The sequence below is a fragment of the Desmodus rotundus genome, chromosome 3 (genome assembly GCF_022682495.2).
Source record: "Desmodus rotundus isolate HL8 chromosome 3, HLdesRot8A.1, whole genome shotgun sequence".
Lineage (NCBI taxonomy): Eukaryota > Metazoa > Chordata > Mammalia > Chiroptera > Phyllostomidae > Desmodus > Desmodus rotundus.
Window position 1 is genome coordinate 161705028 of NC_071389.1, and position 12645 is coordinate 161717672.

The window sequence follows — 12645 nt, forward strand, 5'->3', positions numbered from 1 at the left end:
GGCTCACTTCTGTATGAGGGGACCCGCCTGGCTGCAGCAAGTCTCAGGTGTTCAGCTCCTGGCCATCCATTCCCCAGCCTGCCACTCTCTTGCTGGAGACTTGGCCAATCTCTCCAGTCCGTACAGCCCCCTGCCCACCAGTCATGCTGGGTTGGGTCCCACAGTCCCTTCAGCATGATTCTATCCCTCTGAGTTCTTTCTTTGAAGAGCCCCTGCATACGCGCACAAGTGCCAGGCCCTGCCGAGTCTCAAGTCTCGCCTCAGCTCCTCTTTTAAAAGAGTTTCTGTGTGGTCCCCATGCTGCAGCACAGAACCCATGGGGGCCTGCTCTCTACCCAATCTCCCTCCCCAAAATCACTAACTGTCTTTTGGTCAGGTCTGGCCCCCACCTGTCAGAGCTTCTAACTGTTTTAAGTAAAGTTTCTCTGGATCTCTCCCAATGGTGGGAAAAGTCCCACAGTGATACTATAAGGAGAGGCAGTGGCAGGGCGCACTTGTCGCTCCCTCCAGTGATTCTCAGCCTCAGGTGGGCCTGCTCCCTGTCACATTGTTTCTGCAGCCAGCACCTCCCCAGCCTTCTCTCTCCACCCTTGGGGCTCATGGCTCCTGAGCCCATCCACAGCCGCCCCCAATCTGTGCAGCCAGAAGTGCTGGTTGGGCAGTGGTGGCAGTAGTTGCTCTGCTGGGAGAGCCTGGGCCACCCCCTCCCAAGTGCCCTGCAGGCAGGCAGGCTCTTTCCCACTCAGACACACTCCCCGAACTCTTGTCCACGTACGCACTCACACACACACTCTCACTCACTCTCTGCTGGGTTTTCCAGGTAATTGCTCTGTGGTTTAGACCTGTCTGGGCCTGGGAGCAAGTACATGGAGCTTGTAGCTACTCTGAAGCCATCTTGGATCCCTCAATTGATACTTTTAATAGTATAGAAAGTTTACTTAAGACTGTATTTCAATGATGGCATCATAGCTTTTATTAGTTTCTAGGTAAGTATGAATACTTCTTTGCATATTTTGTATATATTTTAGAATGAATGCATGTTCAATGTTGAAAGATTGCTTTCACACTTAAAGTTACTCAGATATTGAAGTAAAGAGTAACTTCCATTTGCTAAATGTTAAAGCAAAACTTAAAATCCACCTGAAATATTTTTAATTTAGAGATTATATATTTTTAATTGAATAGGTAGATTTATTTTAGACTTTAAATATTTGAAATAGATAAAAAGGAAAACTGGCTTTGTTGCTAAAGGAGGTTTATTTGCCTTCACATGTGTCTTCTTTTTCTCAGAAAATGGTTTGAAAGAGAGAAACTTTCAAAAGGAAATGAAGTTTATTTATAAGTATAGAATTGTAGAGGTATGGATTTTAAAAATATAACAACTACTTGTTCTTATTTGTTTAAATATTTAGTTCCCTCATCTTTAAAACTGTGTTGTATTAGATGTTTTCTAAAGTCTCTTCAACATTCTATGAGTATTTGATTCCTCTAGATTATTTGATTTTTATCCTCTGATTTCCACTGTGGTCAGTGTGAGTAGAATTGTATCTTATTATGTAGCCCTCTAGTGGCTAAAATTTTTAAAAGGCACAATTTTAAGGAAAAAGAATTATAATTGTTTAAGAGAAAAGAACACCGATTTAAAAAAGGAAAAGGTCCCAGAAAGACAGAAAGAAGTGAACTGGATGGAGAGAGGAAAACTAAATGACAGGTCAGGGTTAGCAGTGTGAAATAGGCAGATAAGACGGAGGGAAGGAGTCAATATTTTCTTAGCAGACATTGCACTAGAAACTTCTCGTGTATTTTTTCACTTAATCTTGATAGAAATTCTATAAAGACGGTACAATCACTATTTTACAGGCAAAGAAAGTGAGGCTCAGAGGATGAAGTAACGTGGCCAATCATACAGCTTGAAATGTGTATTACATGGTTTGGAATTTTATTACAAAGTCTGTACCCTCCAATATCAAGGGAAGTTGGAAACACCAGAGAATAGTTAGATCAGCCCTGATTGGTGTGGCTCAGTTGATTGGGCATCGAACCACACAGCAAAAGGTCACTGGTTTGATTCCCAGCTGGGACACAGGACTGGGTTGCCGTTCATTCCCCAACTGGGGCATGTTTGAGAGGCAACTGATCGATGTTCCTCTCTCACGTGGATGTTTCTCTGCCTTTCTTTCTCCCTCCCTTCTCCTTTCTCTAAAAATAAAAAAATATATATTTTTAAAAACAAAAAGATTAGTTAGATCAGCAATTTTTAACCTCTTCCATCTCATGGCATATAAACTAATTACTAAAATTCTGCAGCACACCAAAAATATACATTTTTCTGATCCTACAAAAGAAATATGTATATAATTTTGATCCACTCACACTGGACGGCTGCTGTTGTGTTGGTGTTGTATTTTTTTTTTTCATTTGACAACCTAAGGAAAAAGAAGTCAGTGCCCCTGGTGAAATAGCCAGGAATTGCATTAAAAATTCTTGCGGCACGCCAACGTGCCTGCCACAGCACACCGGTTGAAAATTGCTGAGTTTGATGAAAGTTTTCCATTTTTCCTTATAGGGGTTCAATTTCCTGTTGGCTCAACAACTGGACGAGCAGGGGTATGATAGATGGATGTGACAGGGCCACCACCCTGCCACACACCTATTTACCTACTTATGGTTCTTGTGGAACTGGAAGTAAGGGGTGGAGTTCACAGATGACACCCAGGTTCATAGTTCCAACCATGATGCATTAGCTCAGCTGGGTGGAGAGGGGAAAACCAGCTACAGCAAGATAATTTGGGCTAAAGGAGTGCTTTCTATACTCCAGGTCTGAAAGACAGTATTCACATGCAGCAGTTCCTCAGGGCCCTGGGTTAAGAGATAACAGCCTTCTTCTCTCACTTTTGTCGTGGTCGTCTTCTTTTGCCTTTTTATGACTTGTAATGCTGTAACTCTAGCCAAAGGCTAGGGATAGGCTGTGTTTGGTAAAACACGACACTGGTTCCAGGCAATATAGAGACAGCGTGAATAGTTGTAACAGTATGTCTCAGGCAATGAACCAAGACATGTCCTAGGGAGTGTCTGTGAAATTCCAAATACTGTTTGTCAATTGGTACAAAACTAAAGAGCACTGTTTTTTCAGTTAATTTTTTAATGCTTGAAAGAACTGCTAATAAATATAAAGAACATTTCCTGTAAGGCAGCTCTCACTATAATAAAACCTCTACATGAATATCTGAATTGAAAACTTGAATAGCTTAATTAAAGAAAATGCTACTAGGCATGAGAGAAATTCTTGGAGTTCTTTGCATAGAGTATGCCCTCAATAGATTATTTATTGATCTTTGAAGGCCCATCAGTTAATTGTTCTGCCTCCTCATGCTATTTGTATATTTCTCTTGTCCCTTTACAAGAATGTAATTTCTTTTGAGGAAATTGTTTTGCTCATCAGTCGTTTTATTTTTAATGGGAAGAGTAATCATAGCAAGTCAGAAGGGCACAGTATAACCCTGACTGGTGTGGCTCAGTTGGTTGAGCATCGCCCCTCAAAGCTAAAGGTTGTTGTTTTGATACCGGTCAGGACCCATGTCTGGGTCGCAGGTTTGGTCCCTGGTCAGGGTGCGTTCAAGAGGCAATTGATTGATGTTTCTCTCCCTCTCTTTCTCCCTGCCTTCTTCCCTCTCTAAAAATTAAATAAATAAAATCTTTTTAAAAAAGTCAAGGCCTATGAGGAAGGCATTCGTAATCTCTGTCTGCTCCCCTCAGTCCTATCCTGTGGTCTATCCCATGCGAACCAATTGCTGGGTAACCTCCATACTTTTCTCTATTTTCATATCAACATGTATAGGATGTATTTCCTTTGTAGTGCTTACTCAATATATAATTCTATAACTTCTGTGGACAAGGACAGGGGAGTTGTCTTTAGTTCAGGGTAAGGTAGCTGTGAACTCTTTTCGAGTTCATTTCTACCAATTTTTGGGTGCCTCCATTTCAGTTCCCAATAACTTCAGTTTAAAATGGTCATTGGGACATTCTGAGAAAGTGTGTGTGTATGTGTGCGTATTTTCCCAGCCTAGGATAGGTGCATGCGTACGTACTCATCCGCACATTCATACAACTATACGTATCCTATAGTATAAACCTCATTATGTTCTCGATGTCTCTGCTGTCACCTCCTTTATTCTCCTTTACACCTATCAGAAAATAGACACAGGCTACAGAGCTATGACAGCCTCATACATGCCTACCAGGGTCTTTCAATTAGACAGAAGAAGCAAGCTATAAGTACATTGGGGTGGTGTGGCTTTTACAAAACACTTAATCAGAAATGACAATAATCCTAAGACATAAAGAACAGTATGTTATCATAAAAACTGAGAAAGAAGAAACTAGATATAACAGAATCAGAGTTGCGGGTTCTAATCTCAGCTTTACCGTGACTCACCTGAATGACTTTGGATGCATCGTGGAACCACTCTGCATTTTTATTTCCTCTGAGGCTAAGCAGGATGACAATACTCACCCTACCTCATAGGGAAGGTGTTTGGACTATCTAATTAGTGATTGTACAGTGTTATTAAAACACACTATGTAATTATTGGATCTGAGTCTCATCCTATGTAATTCAATGAGAATTTTATTATTACCCTTTTAATTATAGCTGAAGATTTTATATAAGGCTTCCCATTTCCTCTACTTTTTTCCTTGTAAAAGGAACTTTGCCATATGATCTCTGTGCTAAATATGATAGTTTTCTTTTTCTAACTACCTGTTGAGATAGAATTGTTGAAACCGACCAGTGCTACTTCTGTGTGGACACAGAAGGCAGCATTATGAAACACTGAGGACTGTGACAGGAGGTCATCCTTTACCTAAGGATTCAATAAATTAGCTCCTTCACTCGACCAGTAGCACCTTTTGTAAAGGAATTATCATACATAATTTTAGATTCAACACCAAAGGTTGCAATGAGCTAGGATTTCTTTATGCACACAAACTGGGATGGACAGAGCCAGCTTTTTACAATGAAAATGTTGGACTTGAGGTCGGGAACGTCACTTAAGACAACAGAGATCTGAAACTGAAGACCCAGCTCCGGCAGCTAGTGTCTGTACATATTTGGGCAAGCCGTTCCGTAATGTTGCTCCCTTTCTTTTATTTTAGATCACAGAAGTCAAACTAAATAAAATAAAGGTTCTGAGAACTCAAAATGTAGGATGGCATTTGCAGAGCCCTTTTCTAATTTGTAAAGTGTTATGTAAATGCTCGCTATTATCACTGTTGTTGTGATTGTCTGGTCTGATGCATCCCAAAGAGTTCTGCAGAAGTGCTATTTTCCATTTCCTTGTCAGCCTCCCAGAGGTCAAATCCATCCTTTTAAAATTGTGTCATATAATAGAACGTTTTGCCTGAGTGGTAAGGTTGAGTATATCACAGTTAGGGAGTGCTCCTGCATAGGAGGCATCTCAGAACACGTGACCGACGAGGCCGGAGAATAAAAATTGTTGGAAAAGTCCCTAAAATAAATACATTCATGGACTCAGGATGGAGAGCAAATGCATGAACTTCTAGATATCTTTGTGGTAATGTTTAATAACTGAAGCAATTCCATTTGCTTTCTCTATTTTATAATCCTGTTGATATTCATTGATATTCAGAGTTTGGCTTTTTCCCAGCTTCACTGAGATATAATTGGCATAAAATATTGTGTAAGTTTAAGGCATACAATATGTTGATTTGATTCATTTATGTATTGCAAAATGATAACAACCATTGCATTAACTAACACCTCCATCCTATCACATAATTACCTTTTTTTTTCTGTGGTGAGAACACTTAAGATCTATTCTCTTGGCAACTTTCAAGAATATATGACACAGTATTATTAGCCATAATCACCATGCCATACATTAGATTCCCATAACCTATAAATCTTATAACTAGAAGTTTCCACCCTCTGACCAATATCTCCCCATTTCCACCACTCCCCAGCCCCTGGTAACTACCACTCGACCTCAGTTTTCTACAAGTTGGGCTAATTTTAGATTCCATATATGTGACATTACACAGTATTTATCTTTGACTGACTTATTTTACTTAGCATAATGCCCTCAAGTGTATCCAAGTTGTTGCAAATAGCAAATTTTTCTTCTTTCTCATGGTGTGTGTGTGTGTGTGTGTGTGTGTGTGTGTGGCCTTTCCTATCCATTCCTCTGTTGATGGACACCTGGGACATCTTCACGTCTTGACTAGAAACACCATTGCTGAAGCATAGGGCAGTTCTATGGTTCACATTTTAAGGAACCTCCAATGGCAGCACCAAGGTACATTCTTGCCAGCAGAGCTCAAGGTTCCCTTTTCTCCACACCCCTGCCAACACTTGTTATCCACAGAGCCTGGTCTTCATTTAAGGAGGCAGAGAAGTGTTTATGGGTCCACCTTACCTGTCAGAGAAGAACACTGGGGGGTCAGAATTAGGGTTGCAGCCCCATGGTAACACTGAGCTTTCTGGGGTGGGGTTAGGGGAACATGAAGGCAAATGGGTTTTGGAATCTCTGCCACAGGTCCCACGGGAGTCCCAAACAGCTGATTGGAGACGTTATTTGTGAATTAACATAGGCTTAGCTATTTACTTTTCCAATGTGTTTATCACTCTCAAGAATGTTAACATCTGTTTGCTTATTTACATATTCTTTAATAGATGAGATTATTTAAACTACCTACTAGCCTTGCATGTAGCCGGAGGGTAATCTCACATCAGGTCGACACTTCCACCTGGGTGTAAAGGACAATGTGAGCTCACCTCATGATTCACTCACAGTTATTTCCTTGGTTACTTTTAGACATGATGAGGTTGTGGTTTCCTTCACACCACAGAAGTCAGTAAGATGCCAGCAACCAAATTCCAGTGGTCCACAAAATTAGCCTGTTAATACAGTCACCAGGGGGGTTTTTTAAATCCCCATTTCTAGGTCCCATCCCCTGAAGTTCTGCTTCAGCAGGTCTACGGCGCAGTGTGAGAATTGCCGAGCCAGTTGTAGGGAACACTGCCCTACCCTTGCCTTGCTTTCCTCGAAACAGTATCATTATCATCTTTATCATCACCCCATCATCAGCATTCTCTGACAGTTTATTATACACCATGCTTTATGCAAAGTACTTTTCATTTAATACCTACAATTCTGAAGGGTGAGTATTTTATCCATTTAACAACATGGAAACGAAAGAACAGAGGTATTGAGTAACACAGAGGCAAATGGTGAAACTAGGATTCTAACCCGATCTGTCCAACTCCAGCGCTTTGGCTCCTTGATGTTCCTTCACACGAGACTCTGTACAGAAGTTTTTACTTCAGCAGCGTTGCTACCACTTTTCTTTTCCTTCCAACTTCTTAGTTAAGAAACACTAGCTTAAGTTTTGCAAGCAGTTTTGCAAACATTTCAAAGACATTTTGTTGAAAGTAATTTTTTAAATGCCCTCTACCCCAGAAAACTGGTCTCAGTTTTTGAATTGACAAGATGTTTGTTGTGCCTTATTTCATTATTTTTGTTGCCAGCCTACTACAGGGCAGAGTTTTCTATGTGCACTCCCCCCGCCATTTCCCATATGTCATTTGACATGCATCTTAAAAGTGCCAAGATGCACATAATGCTTTGATTCTGTGTGCGGCAGTGTTGAACCAAACACAAACACAAGAACATTTTGTTCACAGGTGGCACCAAAACTCATTTTTCGCTGGTAAGAGTTATAGTTCAAGTAGCTAATGAAAACCTACCTTAAATGGTCAATGATCATGATTCAAGTCCAAAACTCTAGTCACTGACATTGACCTACCTGCTCCATTGGGCTTGGAAGGCTTAAACCCGGTTTCCAAAACTCCTCCACTTAATAAATTGTAAGCAAAAGATTATATGATTATTCCTAAACTTTTGCTTCATCTTTCAGAACTAAAAATGAAAATGCTGGTTCCGGATTTTTAAAAAAGGAAACACACACACATATCCATATAAAATAAGAATTTAAAAATTACCCTTGCTGGGTGCATTTCAATGACTGGCGTGTTTGTTTCTCATCGCTGCCCTTCCAATATTTATGCAACAGAATTCTTGAAGCAATGACGACACAGGAAACAGCTGCTGTGATAGAAAGGCCTGTTGCATCAACGAAAACTTCTTTTAGATGGGAAGGCATCTTCCCCATGCTGGCTTCCCTGATCCTGTGAAAATTTTCAATCTAAAATAGAACCAAAGGATATGAAACGGGGAATATCACACTGTACCCTCAGAGAAACAGAAGTTAAGAACTAAGAGATGGATGTCACATGAGAGTGTGATTTGTAGAAGATGGAGACTTACCTCGTTACCAAGGAATGTCCACCGAGAATCTCTCCCCAGGCCCAGGCCAATGAAGTTACTTCTTGGACTCTGGCTGGACTTTCCCCTCTTTGCACTCTCGCCCATATATAAATACAGTCTGCCCTGCACCCTCCATGGACTCACCTGCAGCTCACTAGAGCACGAGTTTCTCAAATTGCAATTCCTCTGCTATTCCCCAATAAAACCAATTTCTGGTCATTTGAGCTTGCCTCAGTTTACCTCTTTATTTAGAGACAAACTTGAGCGCTCCTTGCTAAGTCATTTATTCTTTTAGTTAACAAGTATTTTTTATCTCTATGTGTCAAGCATTACATTAAATTCTACTTTTGTATTATTTTCATTTTAGCAAAATATAGACAAAGAAATGAGCCTCTAAATGTAAAATTTTAGATATCAGTAAGCCTACTGGAAAGGTATTTCTGGGGACAGCAGAAAAATGTCACTGCTCCTGAATGCCCAGCAAACAATAAATATCCTCCTCTGGCTGTTCTACTTTTAGTTAATGTTTTTAGTTAAAGATAGTGTATTTTCAAATCACAAACTTAATACCAAAAACTAAAAAGTTATACAACAAAGCTAACCATAATCTTACCACCCCAAAAATCACAGTTAACATTTTACTTTTATCCTTCTAGTTTTTTCTTAATCACGAATTAACATAATAACAAAACTAGCTAAATGGTATGCACTTTTAAAGCATATATAACACATATGTTTTCATGCTATTAATAATCACAGTTTGTTTTCAGTTGAAGGTGATCTATAGTATGAATAGCCCACCTTTTGCTAAAGTGATCTTCAGTGTTACAACTTTAAGGTTATTTCTTTTGATATTATAAGTAATGAGCAATCAATGTGACTACATTTCTGAATATTTCCCGAGGCTAAATTCCCAGAAGCAGAGTGAAGGATTTGTACATTTAAAATAACCTATCTTAACTGTAAGGTGTATCTTAACTGTAACCTAGCTTAACCACTCATATACTCTATGAATTAATGTTCCATTGATATTCATTCTGTCTAGTTATATAGATAACTGATACCTTTGAAGGAATAAAGAAGGCACATTATTTGCAATTTAAAAATGACAAATTTGTCTTAGCTATTTTCTTTAGTCTATGGAGTCAGTGACAAAGAACTTTCCATAGCAGATAAACGGTCTTGAGTAGAGTTAAGACTTCAAAACAGAACTATTTGCTGACATTTGAAATGTGATTAATAACCGAACATCAATGGCAGTCCTAAAGGGAAAGGGAAAAAAAGTCAAATCCTTTACAATCAATAAGATGGTTGTATGGAAAAGAGTGAGGTTGCTGAGCAACCATCATCAATCCAGAGCTCTTTGCTGGGAACTGGGGCAGGGAGGGCATGGAGTTCCTCTGTGGCTGTATTTAGAAGCTCCCGTCTGTTGTAGTGGTAGTTGGTATTGTACCTCCTTCCTACTCTTCTTCCAATTCCTTTCCTCACTGAGTTAGAGTCTAGCCTCCCCAAGGCTTGGAAATAATGTGCTGCTTTCAATGTTCAGGCCCCAGAGAATCTTCTGATGGACAGTATCAGTTTTGCTGGCGGACTGGAATTCGGATTATTGACCCCAATAAATGTCCAATAATTTATTGGAGCATACCACTAATATCTGATATATGAGACCAGAATCTTCTACAGGCCTTATAATTCTTATAATCTTGGGCCATAGTGGAAAGGGGGTGGTTTCTTTTGAGACAGAGGTGAAAAAACATCCTCGCAGTTAGGGAGAGAGAAAGGAAACAGTGCTCACAGAAGAGAAAACTGGCTTTAATTCATGTATGAGACCAACAGCACTATCTTTGTATGGGGAGCTATTTGAAACACATGTATTTATTGATTCAACATTTATTAAATAGCCATAAAGAATCAGGCTACTTGTCACGGTGAGGTCAAAATTAAATATTTCATAGTCATTGCTTTTAAAGAGCGTATAGTCTGAAAGACCTGTATGCAATATTTTTAGTTATGTCTAAATTTAGAGGTGGGGGGAATGGTAAATATAACTTCCAATGTAAAGCTCAGGTTAGGATTGAAGAAATAGCATGATTGGCCAGAGTTGGGGCTAATTAATATGTTATGGTGCCTGTTGGATGCCTCAGATACCAGAGAACCTGGAATTGTCGCCCGGAATTGCATCTGGGTGCACTCATCACATGGGCTTACCGAGTTAGCACTTAATGAGTGACACATCGTGGATATGACACAGAACTAACCGCTGCCAAGTAAGAACAATCGTGCCTTGATTTCATGAGGATGACATCTAAATCAGCCGGTGATTGGAGCGGCCGAGGAGGAGACATAGGGATTTCTTTGATGTTTGGCAAATGAGTCAGAAGTAAAGCTAAAACAAGATCCCGTAACTGCGTAGAAACTTCATTTCTCTAATGTGGCCCTTTCTCCCTTCTTTTCTTTTGATTCACACTGGCCTCATCCAGCACCCTGACTTACCTGTCCCCTTCTCCCTTGCAGGACCAGTCCCTTAATCATTAAGCCCTCAGGACAATGAGGTCCTGGTTGGCATCAAATAATCTCAGGGAACAACGCCTTCGGTCTGCTGACCACAGAGACCGTTTCAGTCAAACTAGAGATAACATCTAGGCCTCAGTTGTTTTTCAGCTCCAGGTCCAGAAAAGCAGTGAAACCAGGTGAAGGAACTCCGTGGCTGACATCAAGACCAGATGCACTGATCAACTACCCACTACCCTAATGCTGACCAGTCGGTAGAGACCATGAGCCTGTCCATGGTCCTACCTCCATAGTCACCATGAGTAACGATTTTCCCCTATATAATGCATGTGGAGCAGGGTCTTTGAGCGTTAGCTCGCCTGTCTTCAGGCCTGGGGCCACTTCCTGTAAATAAAACCCTATTTTCTTTGTGGCAAGCTCCTGTTCGAATCTTGTTGGGCTCTGATGGGCACAGGCATATGGACCTTTAGTCTGGTAACACTTTTTTAAAGGTTTTCAGAATGGATTTGGCCCAGTGGGTTTATTCCAGAAGTCACCTGCCTGGATCAGGAAGGAGAGCTACATTAAACACAGAGAGTTAAGTGGCAACTAATCCAGGTAAGCAGGTAATCTTCCTCATCAAGTTTCTCAGTAGTTCCTCCAGAGAAGCTATACCATCTAGTTTGAATACCATCTAGAGTGGGTAATGGTTAGTCAATACTTGAAAGGATGACAGTGACAAATCAAGGGAAAATGCAACAGTTGAAATTGCATTGCAAAAGGATGATAAGAAACAGATTACCCAGGGATTGTGCCACCTTAACCCAGATACTGAAAAAGAAAAGAAAAAACAAAAACAAAAACCCAGTATCAGCAAACTTGTAACGAAGCATAGTACAAAACCGAATTTTTTTAAATTTCAATTAAATCTGATGCTTCTCTTTAGTGGTAATCCCATCCCTTGTTTTGGGATAACCCAGGGGTCTCCAGCTATCTTAAAAGATATCATGAAATTTTATATACAAAATTAATTTTCCTAAGATAATTAACTGAAGGAAATATACTTGGCTGGAACTCATGAAATTTGAATCCTATTTTAGTTTACCAGTAGCTAGTGTGAATTCGAGCAAAGAAATTCTCTTTCTGACCGATAATTTCTTAATTTTAAGTTAGGGGTTTTGACTGATTTATTCAGTTTCATCTAATGGTATAATTTTGTCTTCTTGCACACCTTGGGCCCCATATATATGTGTGTGTGTGTATGTGGGGTGGAGGTGGGCGGTTTTAGTAATTTGGAAATCAGAGTTTTGCAACTCTCCAAAACTGGGGACTCATTAGTACATACTAAAGAAGCTCACACTTTCTTTAGGATGAAAAGAGGGATGAATATAGGGTGAAAAAAATTGACTTGCAACTGGAAAGACACACAGACTACTCAACAGAGCACAAGGAGAGGGAAGAAGAACACTTACTAAAGTCTTGAGCCTGGCTGTGTAGGCAGAAGATGGACCAACGAAACCCACAGTGGGAAACTCTGTGATTTATTTATTATTTCCTTTTACACTAATACCTGGCTCAAGAAAGTACCAGAGTATTTCTTTCCTGGGATCTTATAATCCCCGAAGTCACGTTGCTGATCGCTCTACTTTATTCTTGGCAGAAGGCACCATACCCTGCTTTTACAGGGCTTACAGCTGAATAAAGCCTTTTGTTTCCCTGCTCGGTTCTTAATAGGGAAGAACAATTTGTGTGTGTGTGTTTTGTTTCTGAATTGAAGGAATCATTCCGAGCTGCAGTCAACAGCCATCCC

The 12645-nt window shown here is 40.1% G+C and overlaps 1 long non-coding RNA gene across 1 annotated transcript; it reads right to left on the reverse strand.

The window, feature by feature from the left end:
• Positions 1–1986: 1986 nt before the first annotated feature.
• Positions 1987–12360, reverse strand: LOC128780586 (uncharacterized). Its single transcript, XR_008426508.1, has 3 exons — positions 12308–12360; positions 8021–8223; positions 1987–2199 (listed from the first exon to the last, which is right to left on the reverse strand). It is a non-coding gene; the product is annotated as an uncharacterized lncRNA (long non-coding RNA).
• Between the last annotated feature and the right edge of the window lie 285 nt (positions 12361–12645).